Consider the following 16,856-nt stretch of genomic DNA (forward strand, 5'->3'; position numbering starts at 1 on the left):
TGCTCTTGCTTACTTCCTTCCTCCCTCTTTCTAGGAGAGGAAAAGTAGTTTATATACTTGTCAATTAGGGTTAGGAGACTGATTTTTCCAACCTTAGGCCAACCCAGGAACATTATTTTCCAAATTGCAAACTTAAAGACCTGATGCCCAACAAGAGATTGGGCCCAAAATAGGGCTAGGGACCAGGGAGCTGGGCACCATGGTCCCACCTCCCGGGACAGCAGGGTGCAAGGAGGATCAGGCCAAGGTGCAGAAAGATGCAGTTTTGATGTTGCAAGCAGGTTTCGGGGTCTCCATTCAGGTTCAACGTTGCGCCGCCATCGTGAAGACCCAAATGCAGTCGAAATTGCAAGTGTCACAATTTTAGGACGCTACAAGATGCAATATATGACTATGAGGTTTTGTAAACACATTGAAGACCAAAAGAAGAATGAAAATGACTTGACTAGGAGAATCAATGATTTTGGAAATGAAAATCTAAGAATCAGTCATGAAAATGATATGTTGAAGATAGATATAATTCAATTGGAGCATGATAAAACTAAACTCATGAGACAGAAAGATTTCTTAGAAAATGAGTTGGCTACTGCAAATCAACATGAGGAGAAATTCAAGAAAAGCTCAGAAGAACTTGATGACATGCTAAAAAATCAGAAACCTAATGGAGATACTAATGGTCTCGGCTTTGAAGTTGGTGAAAGCTCTGGTACTGCAAACAATCATGATCATAGTAAACCGGTAAGACAACCTAATGCCTACAAATTTAATGGGAAATGCTTTAATTGTAACAAGTATGGTCATAGAGAAAATCAATGTAGATCTAGAAATTATCAGAATGCCAATGCACCCACCGGTCAATGTTCTAAATGTAACAAAGTTGGTCATAATTCAGAAAATTACAGAATGAATGTAAGATGTTATGTTTGTGGAAGATTTGGACACTTATCTAATCAATATAGAACACATACCGGCATAGGATATGGAAAAGCTATTTAGAAAAAACAATGTGACTTGTTATGCTTGTAACAAAATTGGACATATTGCAAAATTTTGTAGAGGTAAGGTATCATTGGCAAATAACAAGGGACCCAGTTTGAAAGGTAAAGAGAAGGTTGAAGAAGTAAAGAAAGAATTTTCAAAACAATGGATTGGAAAGTTAGATATGAATGTCAATGAAGCTATTCCTTCACCGGTAGAAAAAAAGTATCACTACACTGGTAGGAGATTCTTCATCTAACTGAAAAGAAATCCTTTTGGGGGTATGGCAACGAATTGAAAAACATACGAGTTTACCCTCAGTTGATGGTGAGAAGTTGAATTTCTTCTTTACCGACAGATGTGTTAAGTTTCACTTAACCAACAGGCATTTAATGTGGTAGTTGAAGGAAATGATATTATAAAGCTAGTGTTTTTCACTCTTTTTCACTCACCAAGCATTCAAATTTCCTTAGAGCATGAAAAAACCGAGCGAAGGCATCCACAGTGAGAAGTGAAGCAAATCATTCAAGCATTCATACCTAAAGGTAGATTAAGGTATTTATACAATGGCTTCCTCCTCTGCACCTGAATTCATTTCAAACCCTATAGTAATTGAAGTTATTAAACACCCTAGGCCCATATTTAAAATCATTCCCAAAGTAGCGAAGAAGGATGATAACCTAGGAGCTTTTTCTAAAATACCCAAAGGAGTTGCATATGCTGAGGATCCTAGAATTTACATACATTGTCATATTGAAGAACTAGGTGCTGATGAGATTATGAATATGTATAGGATAGTAATATGTGATGAAAATGGTAATGTAAAACCAGAACACAAGATAATTGAAACCCTAGGTTTTGTGGAGATACTTAGTATTCCTGATTTTCCCAAGGAGGTTATAAGGATTGTATTGAGCAGAGTTCATGGGGAGTTCTTTTGGCTAGATTCCATTCATAAGATAACAAAAGAAGTAGTTAGGGTAGTGACACGCTTACCTTCCATCGGTAGCAAGCCTAACAAGACTAAAATGGTTTGAAACGACATTGTAATGACCCTAACTGACACAACCTATGACAAAAGATCTCTGAGAGTAAATGATGTAAAGGATATCAATGTAAGACTCATTAGCATGATTCTTGGATACAAAGCTACACATGCCAACAGATTAAACTCTATTTCTAGTTTATGTATCAAGAGTGCTTATGACTTAGTAAACAGTAATGAAAAGATTGACATATGTGAATGGTTAAAAGATGAGCTAATAGACAATTTGAAGAAACTTAAGGGTGACAAGAAAGGCACATTCAGATTTGGCAACTTACTTGTATGTCTATTGCTGTATATCACCAAGGAAGTTCTTGGTATTGGTAGAAAGGATTTTGGTTTTGACATTCCGGTAGGAAAACAACTTTTGGATATTCTGAACAACATGGGAGATTACAAAGAAAAGAACATAATTGAACACTTTCAAGCACTAAAGGCTAGAATGAAAATTAGGGAAAGACTATCTTAATCCATAGTTGATAAATATCAAAATGAGATATGTTTTGTTATAAAGAAAGATAAAATATGGATGGAGGCAGTGGTCCCAAGGATAGTTTGGGTTATAGAAATGGGTTATGAGGCTGATGAGAACATAATAGAAACTTATGCAAAAGCACTTCTAGAAGCCCCTAGAGAACCAATAGAGGAAGTATTTGGAAATGCAAAAACCATTGAAAGCAAAGTTCAATCATAGAAATGAATAAAGAAAATAGAACAAACAATTAGAAAGGAAACCAGAAAGGCAAAGGAAATCAAGGAAGATATATTGAATATGACTGGTATTAAGGAGAGCGACTTAGAAGGATTACAACCAGAAACACATCTTTCACCGGTTGCTACCTCCTCTGACAATGAAATACTGGTTGAATTCAAAAGAGTAGTAAGGAAAAGGAAACCTTCACCGGTACTTGCTCCTACACCTAAGAGAACAAGATAGAAACAATAGGCAGTAAGGCCTCCGACAAAGAAAATAATACCCAGGAAGAAAAAGGTAAAACAAGTTGTCCCTCCCTTAGACAACCTTTTGAATGAAATAACCGAAGATGGTAACTTATCAAATATCAGTAAGTTGTATAACACGTTCAGTAATGAAGAAAAGGAAAGCATAGAAAACAATGTTATCCTACACTTAGACATTTATAAGAAATTCTTGATAGAAGTTGTAGATGACTTGCCAAGTGACTTGTATAGAAGGTTAGATGCAAAAAGGTTAGCAATTGTGGAACTAGATAAGAAGATTAAGGTAGAGAAACTACTTGCAATTCACCTAGTAAGATCATCAGAAGAAATTGATGAACTGATAAGTGAAGCCAACATGACTGTATTTTCCACTGGTCACCGGCATGTAGCATTAATGGCTGGGAGAGTAAATGAGATCACTGAAGAGACAACAGACAAATGGGATATCTTCTTTGTAGAAAAGGAAAAGCAAGAAGAGCTTAAACGACCAAAGACTTTTAAAGTCTATCAAAAAGAAAAGGATAAAGGTAAAGGTAAGGTAGGTGGACCTCCGAGCATAAAGATAACATATAACTTGCACCCACCTTCTTTTGATACTCCACCGACATAAACTGTTGATACACCACCAGTAACAGATAATGTTGAGAGTATGGAGACAACACATGAAGACACCAATCCTAATTCTGAGGTGTTGTATACCATGAATATTGACACTCAAGAGGTCAACATTGTGGTTGATAAGGAAACAACTGAAAAGAGAGATGTGGCAACTAAGACACCGATAGAAAACATCGCAATTAAGACAAATATTGAGGATACAGTTGGAAACATTGAAATTGGGGCTAAGCAACAAACTGAATAGTCAACTGATCCCCCGGTTACAAGAAAGAATGATGTACATACCGAGCAATCGGCAATTGATAGCACTAACAAATTTGTTGAGATACCAGCTATAGACAGTTCAGAGGTAAATAGAGAAAAATAGGCAGTGGAAAGCTCTGAGAAACAGGCAGAGGTACACACTGAGAAATCAAAAGAGAAGAAGGATGAGGTAAAGGTTAATGTAGAGACAGTACCTCTGAAATCATCTGAGAAACCAAAACCCTTGCTTGTAGAAATGCAGACTCAAACTGACCTACCAGAGGTCACCATAAGCAAAGAGGTTACTCACACTGACGGATTACAAATTGTTAAGGTAGGTGGTCAATCATCTGGTTCTTCATTGACAAAATTCAGACCAACAAATGTAACAGAGGTATTGCTTGATTCTATTAAGAAAATAACTAACTGCAATGCACTTGCATACAAGGCAATTGAGGACACCATACCAATTTTGAAGATGATTGCACCCAAGTGTAATATAGAAAATAAAGATTCTTAAAGCAAATTAGAGACATTGTCTAAATATATAACCGACAATCTACTAACAATTGATCAAATCAATTAGGAGACTTTCAATGAGAAAATGAACAAGGAAAAAGAAAAATTCTTTGAAATGACAATAAAGTAATGCACGGAACACATTGACACCCTTCTACTACCACTAAACAAAACCTTAACGAAATTTAAGGAACTGTACAAAGACACCTACAAGACTGATCTTCTGACAGTGGATGTCAATAAGGAAATCAGCATAGCATAGAAGGAAATAAATGATATAGCTGACAATCTCATTGGTTCATCAGAACCTATATCAGTTATAGAGAAAGAGATAGTATGTTTTGAGGAGAAACTTGAGAAATTGGAAAAGGAGAAGGAAAGAATAAAATACAAGGCTAAGGAACTCAAATGCAGACTTGGTCTGAAGCTAGACATCCTCATCTCTTTGAGAAAAGAGATTTCTGAGGCTTTTGTTCCAGGACTTAAGACAACAGAAGAGAAAATGCACATACTCACTGGTACCATCCAAAGGATAGAAGCAACATTGAAGGATAGTGAGAGGTTCACTAACAACTTGAATTTTGCATTAGCGGATCTATATCAGATTGTAACCCACCAGTTACATGCATCTTGACAGGAACTACACTCAATTGACATTAATTGACAACCTTTGTCATTGATGCCAAAGGGGGAGTAGTAGAGGATTAGAAAAAGAAGTAAGGAGTAGTAGAATGAGAAAAATGATTGACAGAAGAGATCATCAGCTCAGGAGGAGCACACAGGTTTTGAGCACAAAGTTTTGGAAGATGTTTTTGGACAACACATTTTTGGATACAATTTTGACTTTTCTCATTTTGGATACAATTTTGACTTTTCTCATGAGTGTTGCCATCAATGCCAAAGGGGGAGATTATTGGAAAATTCACACTCCAATGGGAAATTGTAGGTGATTGAAGGTATTGTCATTGATGGCAACCTTACAATCCTATGGCACCGATAGGCACCAATACAGGCATAGGCACTGGCACCGGCAAAGATGTTTACCGACACCCCAGTTGATAGGATTTTGTTTATTATATTTTGTATTTAATTGTAAAATATTTTTGTAAATCCAACAAGGTGAATTGTAATAGGACTCATATAAGTATGAGATCTTGTAAATCATTTGTGTAAGCAAGTAAGGAATGGAATAGACAAATGTGAATATTAAGGCAGATTTTGGAATAAGGTTTATGGAAGTTGTATGAGTTTAAACCAGTATTGAACCTGGCATAGTAGATGCTGAACTGAAGCAGTACATGATATTGGATTTGCATAATCCATTTTTGTAAGTCAATGAGATTTTAATTAAGCAGTGAGCTTTAGGCAGTTGGCCTTCCTGCATGTGCAGGCCCCTATTGTAAGTAATATTCATTTGTTGGCTAGTGAGTGAATATTGTGGGTCAAAAATCCCATCGAGGTTTATCCGACACCAGGTTTCCTCATTAAAAATATTGTGTTATGGTGTGCTTTCTATGTTGTGGTTATTGATCTTATTTACTGCATTATTTCTTGTTTACTGGTACACTATTTTGGAATGCAATTTGTTTAATAAGTTAAGAAAATCTGTTAACCGGCAAGATATTGATTCACCCCCCCTCTCAGTATCATTGGGAATCCTAACAAATCACCACTGAGACCTATGGGTATGCCTTGCATAATTGTAGAAACTATTTTCCTTAAAATCTAAAATTAAATCTGCAACACTAACATCTCTAGAGACCAACTCACATCTATAACCTTCACCTCCACTCTTCAAAGTATATTTCACTATCTCATATCTCTTTTTCTCAACAATATTATTTCCAAATTTGTGTTCTCTACCCTCATGAAAAGACAAAACAAACTTTGACAAGCCACCACATTGTGAGCACTTTTCATTTAAACAATCATTTTTATGAAAAAATCATCCATCATCTCTAGGACATAAAAATAGATCTAGCAAGTCATCTCAAAAATTGCATTGTACTGCACTCCTGCAACATTTCATTAGTATGCAAAGTATAACAAACATATCATAAAATTTCATGGTACATTGAAAACTTCGTGCATGGTATTTGCAGTTCAACAAGTATTACATATCTTAAGAGGTACATAATAAAACGGTTTCAAAGATTCAAAGGCCCTTTGTGATATTTGCAAAGTTGGACGTGTTTCACAAAAGTTTTTGTACAACATTGTTTGGCTTGATTCCAAGAAATGTTTAGGATATGGTTTGTGGTCTTGATTGCCAATCCTTAACTTTAAAGCATTCTTTATATTGGGTGATACTCTAAAGTTAGAGTGCCAAAATTATTGAATTTCCTCCTTCACATTGTCAGTCAAATTCTTATCAACATGTGGAAGCCTTCCACCAAAATCCTATGTATGATTTTGAAGAGGATTGTTGAGTCTTTCTCTTCTTGCAAGTTCTCTATCCAAATTTTTATGATTTATGTTCAAATCAAAACAAGTTTGTCTCATAAAGCGAGTCTTTCTCAAATGATGTCTTACTAAGTAGGTTGTAATCACTCTTTGAGAAAATCTCTTATCTTTTTCCTTGCTATTCTTTCCAATAGAATTGAGAGCATTAAAAAATATTTTTGACAATAATAGAATTTTTCTCTATCTTCTTGTTCATACAAATATTCAATTTGGCTAGCAAGGGTCTCATATTTTGCATCTTTAGCAATTGAACAAAAAGTTGGCATTGCTTGGTCAATGTCTTATTGCTAAAATATTAGTTGAAAAGCTTTGTAGCCCACTATCGAACTATTCGTGTTGACTTCTTTCCTTCAACATTGTCAATAATATTCTCATCAATTTCAAGTAACCATTTTGGGGTTCTCAAAGGTATTGAATTTGGAATGTGTCTCTCTTCCATGAGAGGGTCTTCATTTCTCATGTAATTTGGTGTGACATAATGTTCACTTGGTTGAACAATTCAACCTTCAATGTCAAAATTTCCTAAATTTTCACCTCTAATATCAATTCCCAAATTTTAACCTTCAATGTCAATTCCCAAATTTTCACCTTTAATGTCAATTCCCACATTTTCAATATCTATTTCAACATTGTCATTCCCAATTTGAATATCATGTTCAATATTTCCAATATCAATATCAATATTTTCTTTTTGATTTTCAATAACTTGCTCTTCAATTTTCTCTTCACTTGAAATAACATTTGCAGAGGCTTCACCAAAATTTGACACACCTTATCTTCTCCTCCTGTGACCTTCTCTATCTTTTTGTCTATATAATTCAATTTTCTCATTTGAAAGCTTTCTTTTACATTTTTTCTTTTGATGACTATTTCTCCCCATTATACCTCCACAAATATGCTCTAAAATGATTGCCAATGACAAATTTGTCTAGAAGAATCTCCAAAAAGCAGGATTTTGTTGCTATATGTTTGAAAAACCATGTATGTCGCTTGCAAAAATAATGTAGGGACAATTGGAACTCACAAAACAACACATAGTCCTATTTTGTGTGGTCCACATATCGGATATCTGATACCTAAACATATTTTTTTATATGGGCACCAAAACTTTTGTTGGCGCCCAACATTTGAACCATGGTACCCAAATGAAAAGGGATTGGATATAGGATAAATATTTGATATCCGATATTTTCCCATATAGGAAAAGTGTGTGTGTGTGTGTGTGTGTGTGAGAGAGAGAGAGAGAGAGAGAGAGAGAGAGAGAGAGAGAGAGAGAATTTTGTTGGCGCTCAACATTTGAACCTTGGTACCCAAATGAAAAGGGATTGGATATAGGATAAATATTTGATATCTGATATTTTCCCATATAGGAAAAGTGAGGGAGAGAGAGAGAGATTAGAGAGAGAGAGAGAGAGAGAGAGAGAGGTGGAAAGGGATATGAAGAAGAAGAGGGAGAGGGAGAGGAAAAGGGAGAGGGAGAGTGAGAGAGGGAAAAGAGGAAACAAAGAGGGAGAGAGGAAGGGTGAGTGAGAGAGAGAAGGGTGGAGATAGGGAGAGAATGGGAAAGGGAGAGGGAGAGTGAGAGAGAAGGGGAAAGGGAGAGGGAGAGGGTGAGGGAGAGGAAGAGGGAGAGGGGGAGGGAGAGAGAGAGAATTGAAAAGGGATAGGGAGAGGAGGGGAAAAGGATAGGGAGAGGAAGAGGGAGAGGGAGAGTGAGAGAAAGAGTAGGGGAAAGGAATAGGGAGAGTGAGAGGGAGAAGGAGATTGAGAGTGAGAGAAAGAGAAGGGGAAAGGGAGAGGGAGAGGAAGAGGGAGAGGAAGAGTGAGAGAGAGAGAGAGAAGGGGAAAAGGATAGGGAGAGGAAGAGGAAGAGGGAGAGTGAGAGAGAGAGAGAAGTAGAAAAGGATAGGGAGAGGAAGAAGGAAATGGAGAGTGAGAGAGAGAGTAGGGAAAGGAATAGGGAGAGGGAGAGGGAGAGGGAAAGGGAGATACATAGGGAGAGGGAGAGAGAGAGTGAGTGTGTGAGAGAGAAGGGGAAAGGGATTTTTATGACCTTCATAAAAAAGAAGCAAGCTTGGTCTCTATAAAAGCAATTTTCCAATATTCTTAGTCTCTTCAGGCAGGTTAACATTTTCCTCAAAAGTTAGGCATACAAAACTATTATAGCTAATAACAAGAACACTTTTTCTTCAATGCCACTCACATAGTATTTCCAAACACTTGAAGTTTAATAATTTTTTATTCTAGGCTTGGGAATTTTCATGTTTTCTAGAATCAAACCTCCTCCAATATTTATCCACAAAAATTCAAATGCATCTTGTTGGTGAGCATATATGTTTTGTTTTAAGCTTGGAATAAGATTGCACACAAAATTCTCTAGAGGACAAGTCTTAGGGAAAGAGTTTATACTATGGCCTTCAACATGTATAAGTTTGGAGAGAATGACAAGTCCACTCCATGAATATAATAGAGAGATGGAGAAGGAGAGGGAGAGGGAGAGTGATAGGGAGAGAGAGAGAAGGGGAAAGGGATAGGGATAGGGAGAGGAAGAAATATAGAGGGAAAATGTAATGCCCCACCGGGAAACCCCGAAGGGATAACACTAAAACACAAGAATAGAGTGTAAATATTTAAAAAAAAAAATTAAAATAGAATAATGATACAAAGAGTTAACATTAAGTTTAGATTACACAATAGAAGACTTAACTAACACCCAAAGGGTTTCCGGACGTGATTACTTGGTTCAAAACTAACTCAACTCACGCTAATTAATCCAATTAAGTCAATTAACTTAATGACATGATTATACTTAAACAATGGTTAGATTTATTCGATAGGTTAAAAAATATAGATAACATGATTAAGTTCATTCATGTAATTTAACCATACATTACATCCATTCTTAAATTAAAACATATGCCATACATTTAATTTCCATACATACTTTATTTGCATAAAAAGCTAATGAATACTTTGCATTTCACTAAACCTAGAATCTTCATGGTCTATAATACTGCATTTAATAACTTTATGCATGCATTTAAGATTAATATCATCTAATATACATTATACATTTTAACCATAATGTCATCCAAACATGCAAAATAAAAAGGAACCAGATGAACACAAACATCACATAACACCAAATTGATATCGGAGTTCACTCCTAATGGGCTACATCTTCGGGTCTGCTCAACTACAAGACCCCTCTAATAAAATAATAGGGTGAAGAATACATAAGGTTCACATCCATTACAACCTACCAATAAGGCATACATAAACAAATAATACATATGACCACACTGGTCAAAAGATACATGAATGATCCCAGAAGAAGGAAAAGGATCCATCTGAAACATGATAAGAAGAAAGAACCACTAGAGAACCCATGAAACTAAGTCCTTACAACCCATCATAACCAACCCATGGTCTAACATGAAAATTAGGTACTCTCAAAGGAATTAAAAATCAGATATGACTCTATAATAGTGCTCCTATCAAAGACAACACAAACTGCACACTAGTGAATATAAGGGACGAGTTTCATCACACAACTTGGTATGGTTACCCTGGCAGGTCTCCATAGGTCCCGACCCCATCCATTGGTTTACCCTGGCAACCTTTCCCAAACCTTCGACCCATCCAAGTCTCATGTGGACCCAACACATCCTTTCATGAAGACAAGGTTATTGGTTTGCCATTTTATGCCTTCTCACTGCATTCTAAGACTGTAATAGCACTCATCCCATGAATGAGGCACAATTATCTTACTTAGTGTTTTCATCTACTAAAAAATCAAATATACTATTAGGTTATCACTTATTTAGACACACTTTCGATGGGTTACCCTGCTACCACTTTGGGCGTGACCTCAACTCGAAATCACTCTCCCATATGACACAAGACCACAATCAAACAAAACTCCTAAAACCAAGGTATACACAAGGACTAGCATACGGAGTTCAATACGGTAAGAATACCCACTTGGCCAAACAAGCCCTCACATGAGGTGTACTGACTGGCGATTCTCTGACTAGAGCCATGACCAACTACAATCAACCACATAACAACATCCAACACTCGCATATAAGGACATGACCAGATACAAAACAATCACATGAAAACAGTCAAAACTTGAGATCAAGGACATAACCAGATACAAAATAACCATACGAGAATATCCAACACTCACAATCAAGGACTTGCCATTCTTTAATCAAATGCAAATACATAAATTTAAACACGCATTGACATAGATATGTAATGACAATCATTTTTCCATATCACTTAAAAATACAAATCGATCAAGTTTTGTAATTGATCTAAATTTCCAAATACAATATTTGAATAAAATCACCATTACATAATAATTTCAATACCAAAATTGCAATTATATGATCCTCTATTAGCAATCCTGGAAGTGATTTGGGAAGAACCCAACTTGCAAGTTCAAGAATTTCTTCTCCCACAAATGCCCCAAAATTTTCCATTAAAAAAAAAATAACTCCCCCCAAAAAATTTCAAAACCTAGGTTAAAAGGGAAATTTCTGAACAAAAGTCCATTTTTAGGTTGAAATTATTTTCCACCCAAATAAAAATCATTTCCCCACAATTCAATATGCAAAAATTTCTTTTCTTGCCAAAATTGATTTTCTCAATTAAATTAAAACTAACATTTCCCTTTCCAAAATGCCAAAGAGGGTAAAATATTAATTTTCCAATACTATTTAACCTTTCCTTTCAAAATGCATATACTTAATTAATTCATCATTTAAAAATAACCATTTAACCAAACTTGCTACAAACATGAATTTAGCAATTTGATTATTGATTAATCACAAAAAGGGGTCCTATTTAATTTAGTCCCTTTAATTTATGAATGAGTAAAAAACACAATTAATCTAGTTAAATACTTAGGATTTAATAATCAATTTTTACCAAACACACAACACTTAACTCAAGGAACCAACCCAATACATGACCTGCATACTCAACAAAGGGGAAAAACTGACGACGATTGATGACACTCACTTGAGTACGACTAGGGTAAAACATAGGGTCTTACGACTACCTAATCCACTTCCTATGGATCAATAAGGTACACTCAAACCTGCGAAGCTAGGTGGAGACAAACCCCGTACCTATGCGGCACTGTACCTGCAATCTCCTACAATAATGAACCACACATGCATACATATATATATTCAATGAAAGTGTTAGCCCGAGGTTAATAACACGAATCAGAAGAACAACTAATCTTACATAAGAATCGATGCGAAATCAACATTTACAGGTACACACATTAAGCATAATACCTTACTATAACATTACAACATAGTAAATCAACCATCCAAGAAAGCCACTTAGAAAGTCAACCAAGGTCAAACTGGGTTTTAAAATCTGAATAGGGCAGGGGTAATACAACCCCCCCCCCTAGGATCCAACTTACTCCTAGAAGTCGTAAGGCTAGAAGGAAAACATGCAACACAAATTAGCCCTGAAACTTATTTAACAAATATCAAATTGCACATATGCATCTTTTCACAAATAATTGAAACATTACTATTAAATTCTTTATGAATGTCATTAACCATTGGTAAGATACATCCAAATTTATACATTTTATAACATTCTAGGAACTATCTATAATCATAGCAGTGAAATAAGAATTTTCTTCTTGTAATCACATCAAATTAATGCATTAATTGAGGTAAACAACAATTACAACACTCATCTACCAAATATGACAAGAAAACGTGCCATCATGATCAATATCTTTTACCATTCCATCCTCTTCCTAACATATTATTGCATAGAAATAGCTTCAAATTCCAACTTGTATAATCAAGTTAACTTTCATGAAATAAGAGCAACATAAATAACACAATTGCTTACACTTACTAGGTATATAAAAACCTTTCTAAAGACTATGCCCCATAACATAGTGATAGAATAACACATTTTACTCTATGTTTACACATAATATCCATCCACATAATTGGAATGTTCAACTCATAAGGCCACATGTGAGCATGTCTAATGCTCAACCATAGATAACATGCACGATCGACATCTCTATGCTTGATCTCAAAACAAAATAACATGATAAAAAATATCCAACATCTCACTCAAGGGCTTGATGGTGCTAGGGCACATACATAGTGGTGACACCTTCCATACAAGACCCTCATGACCATCCCTTGTTGATTAAGGTGGTTAGCCTCCAAGAGATAGTCACCACACATAGGTAGGTAGTGGATGCTAGTTGCATCACAGCCTCACATACCCCCATCCTCAAGGTTCCCTACGTCCACTTCCTCATATACACTCAACCAATACCATCTCATACGTCCTTGGAGAGGAATTCACATTTCAACAAAATACTAGCATACGAAAACAATAAGGATAAACCAGTTTAGCCACCAAAATATAGATGAATAAAGATAATAAATCATCAATTCCAACAACAAGGAAAGAAAAATCTGGAATTGCAACACCAAATCAAGTAAGCAAAAGATCACAAGATTGTGGCTAAACCTTCAAAGTCAAAATAGAATAAATTGCTAGTTCACATAAGAAATAAATAAGAATATCATAATTGTACATAACATCACTTTGTGACTAGAATCTAGCCACCAACAAGGAAGGAGAGAACAATCATCTAGCTATTGCAGTAGCTCATCATGTGGTGCGACCTAGTCACACATCCACATGGCATGGCAGTGTGCACCTCGACATCACCCCACATCACATCGTCACGTGACATGGCTCTACCCTAAACAAGCTGGTAGACCGCATGGTAATGCCTACTACATCCCGCATCGTGTCTCAACACGACATGCCAATACTCCAAGCGGAAAACACACTCAATGGACGTATCCCACATGGTAGTGTACCTTGTGGAAAAAGGCACACGCAGGTCACACCCCGCATAGCGATGTACCTCTTAGGATACTCACCGTAAGGCAGAGGTATACATGGCTAATGTCCCCCCACATGTCTACCAACGCTTGCCAACTAGCAGTTCATGTGGTAATAACATACCTTTCATGAAGACAAGGAAAAAGATCCTCCAATATACACCATCACTATGCTCAAGAACTGCCATCAATATGCTCAAATAAAAGAGGGGAATAGGCTGGCACACATAAACCATATAAATTGGTTCATCAAAAAGGGAAAGTATTGAGTACACCTTTAATATATTTCATTATATAACTATATTTTTCCTCGAAATAGAGAAGCTAAAGTCACTTCACACCACCATTACTCATACACCGAAAATACTATTCAAGGAATGGTGATTTCTAATACTACCCCTTAACATATTGAATTACCAACAACCTGTGGGTTGGAACTCAGTAGGGTAACAAATAAGCAACATCACATAAACAATATGGTTTCCCCATACTCATAAGTAAGCATACCCTCCATGGTTGATTACTTCACCATCCCATGGGCACATATAGCAAGCACTGGTTTCTAACAATACACAACGAAAGCACCAGTACTAGTTTATTCATATTTACGGGGAGTACTTTTTAGTAATCCTATCATCTACTCAAGGAAGGTCTTAATTATGCTTCCCACATGAATAACTAAATCAAATTTATTTCTAGATGCACGTATTGAAATACTTTACAATTCAAATTAAATAAGTAACATCATTCATATATCTTTCACTAATTCCACCCAGCATTCATTTTCACATTACTAACCATGCAATTTTTCTTTTTGAAGCTTAAGACTTCCATCTTTCAATATGAAATCAAAATGCAAAATTACAATTTCAGATGCTTTATATACATTCTATTTAAATCAATTCATTCTTTAGTGGCATTTCTAAAAATCTTATAATCTAGGTAAAGAGAAGTGGAAGAGAGTTTGATAGTCAACCCATTTCATACATATGCACAAAATAAACAAGAACACACAACCATGCTTAAATTTCTCACTATATATGCCTATCATCTTAATTGTATGGTTTTCATATCATTACCATTTTAGAAGAATGCCAATAGGCCTAACATGACATTTCCAAATACTATGGTTGCAACTAAATGTCCTAATTTTCCAAAAAAAAATCAAGACAAACAATCTTTTATTTTATGCAAGACCTCTTGCGAACACTTACTACTCTTAATGAATACGACATATATCATAATCTGCAACTTTTCATAAAAAATCAAAGTACGTTAAGAAGGTGAAAGAGGAGCTATCAACTAAATAATACATAATAATGCATGCACAACAAACATGCTTTTCATTTGCACTTTCTATTCATACTAAGTCAACTATATATATCCAAAAGCAAGTTCAATGTAGCATTGTTCAAATAGGTCCTCAATTGAGTTGATATTATGAAACTCAAAGAAATCTTTCATGAAAACACATCATTACACTCCTAGCCACTATAACATGATCCTTTTCATACATTTTACTACAAACAAGGAAGTTTCACATATTAGTTATTCGTACATAATCACACATTACCTAAGATATAATTTCATTATGTTACTCCTACAATACACATGGTGAATTCTTTTATGAAAACACACAATTTCCTGCCAATAACCATCATGATCCTTTAAAACCATAGGCCTCTTATTATCTAAATGCACAGTAGAATCATTAGGCTCACACATGGGTTCAAGAAGTCACAACCTTTCTCTCGCAATTAGAAAACTTACATAAGTGATAAATACACATATAACAAACATTTTAATTTCTATAGAGAAAGCGGAGGAAGAATGATAAACATTCAATTTGTGACATCATAAGGACTCAACATCTACCATACAAGTCCTTCAAGTTAACAACACTAAGATAGATCATAATCATCATACAAGTACATTTCATACTTCCAAATTCAAGGCAAGCACTGACCAACCCAATGGGTTAGTCTAAAGAGTACAACAATCAATAAGGGAGGTACATACAACTCTCTCTCTGAATAAGAATAATCATAGACCAAGATATCTAATAAGAAAACAAAGCACATAATGTCACTCAAAAGCACCAATATCAAGAAGGTGAAAGAAAGGTGTGAACACACATGTTACACACAATTAAGGTTTGCTCGAATGAATATGCAAAAAGAACAGAGCACGAGTCCTTAAGATCTTCAAGATCCTATGCCTCAATCACACACATACAAAAGGAGGACAAGCATACAATGTAAGGTCTATACAACTCATACCAACTAAGGGCACAAGAGAAACCAAAGATCCTAGTATTTGCAACATTGGCTCTGATACCAAATGTAATGCCCCACGAGTAAACCCCGAAGGGATAACACTAAAACACAAGAATAGAGTGCAAATATATTTTAAAACAAAAATTAAAACATAATAATGATACAAAGAGTTAACATTAAGTTCAAATTACACAATGGAAGACTTAACTAACACCCAAAGGGTTTCCCAACGTGATCACTTGGTTCAACACTAACTCATCTCATGCTAATTAATCCAATTAAGTCGATTAACTTAATGACATGATTATACTTAAACAATGGTTAAATTTATTCGATAGGTTAAAAAATATAGATAACATGATTAAGTTCATTCATGAAATTTAACCATACATTACATCCATTCTTAAATTAAAACATATGCCATACATTTAACTTCCATACATACTTTATTTGCATAAAAAGCTAATGAATACTTTGCATTTCACTAAACCTACAATCTTCATGGTCCATAATACTGCATTTAATAACTTTATGCATGCATTTAAGATTAATATCATCTAATCTACATTATATATTTTAACCATAATGCCATACATACATGCAAAATAAAAAGGAACCAGATGAACACAAACACCACATAGCACCAAATTGATATCAGAGTTCACCCCTAATGGGCTACATCTCCGGGTTTGCTCAACTACAAGACCCCTCTAATAAAATAATAGGGTGAAGAATACATAAGGTTCACATCCATTACAACCTACCAATAAGGCATACATAAACAAATAATACATATGACCACACTGGTCAAAAGATACATGAATGATCCCAGAA

This window comes from Cryptomeria japonica, chromosome 6 (genome assembly GCF_030272615.1).
Source record: "Cryptomeria japonica chromosome 6, Sugi_1.0, whole genome shotgun sequence".
Classification (NCBI taxonomy): Eukaryota; Viridiplantae; Streptophyta; class Pinopsida; order Cupressales; family Cupressaceae; genus Cryptomeria; species Cryptomeria japonica.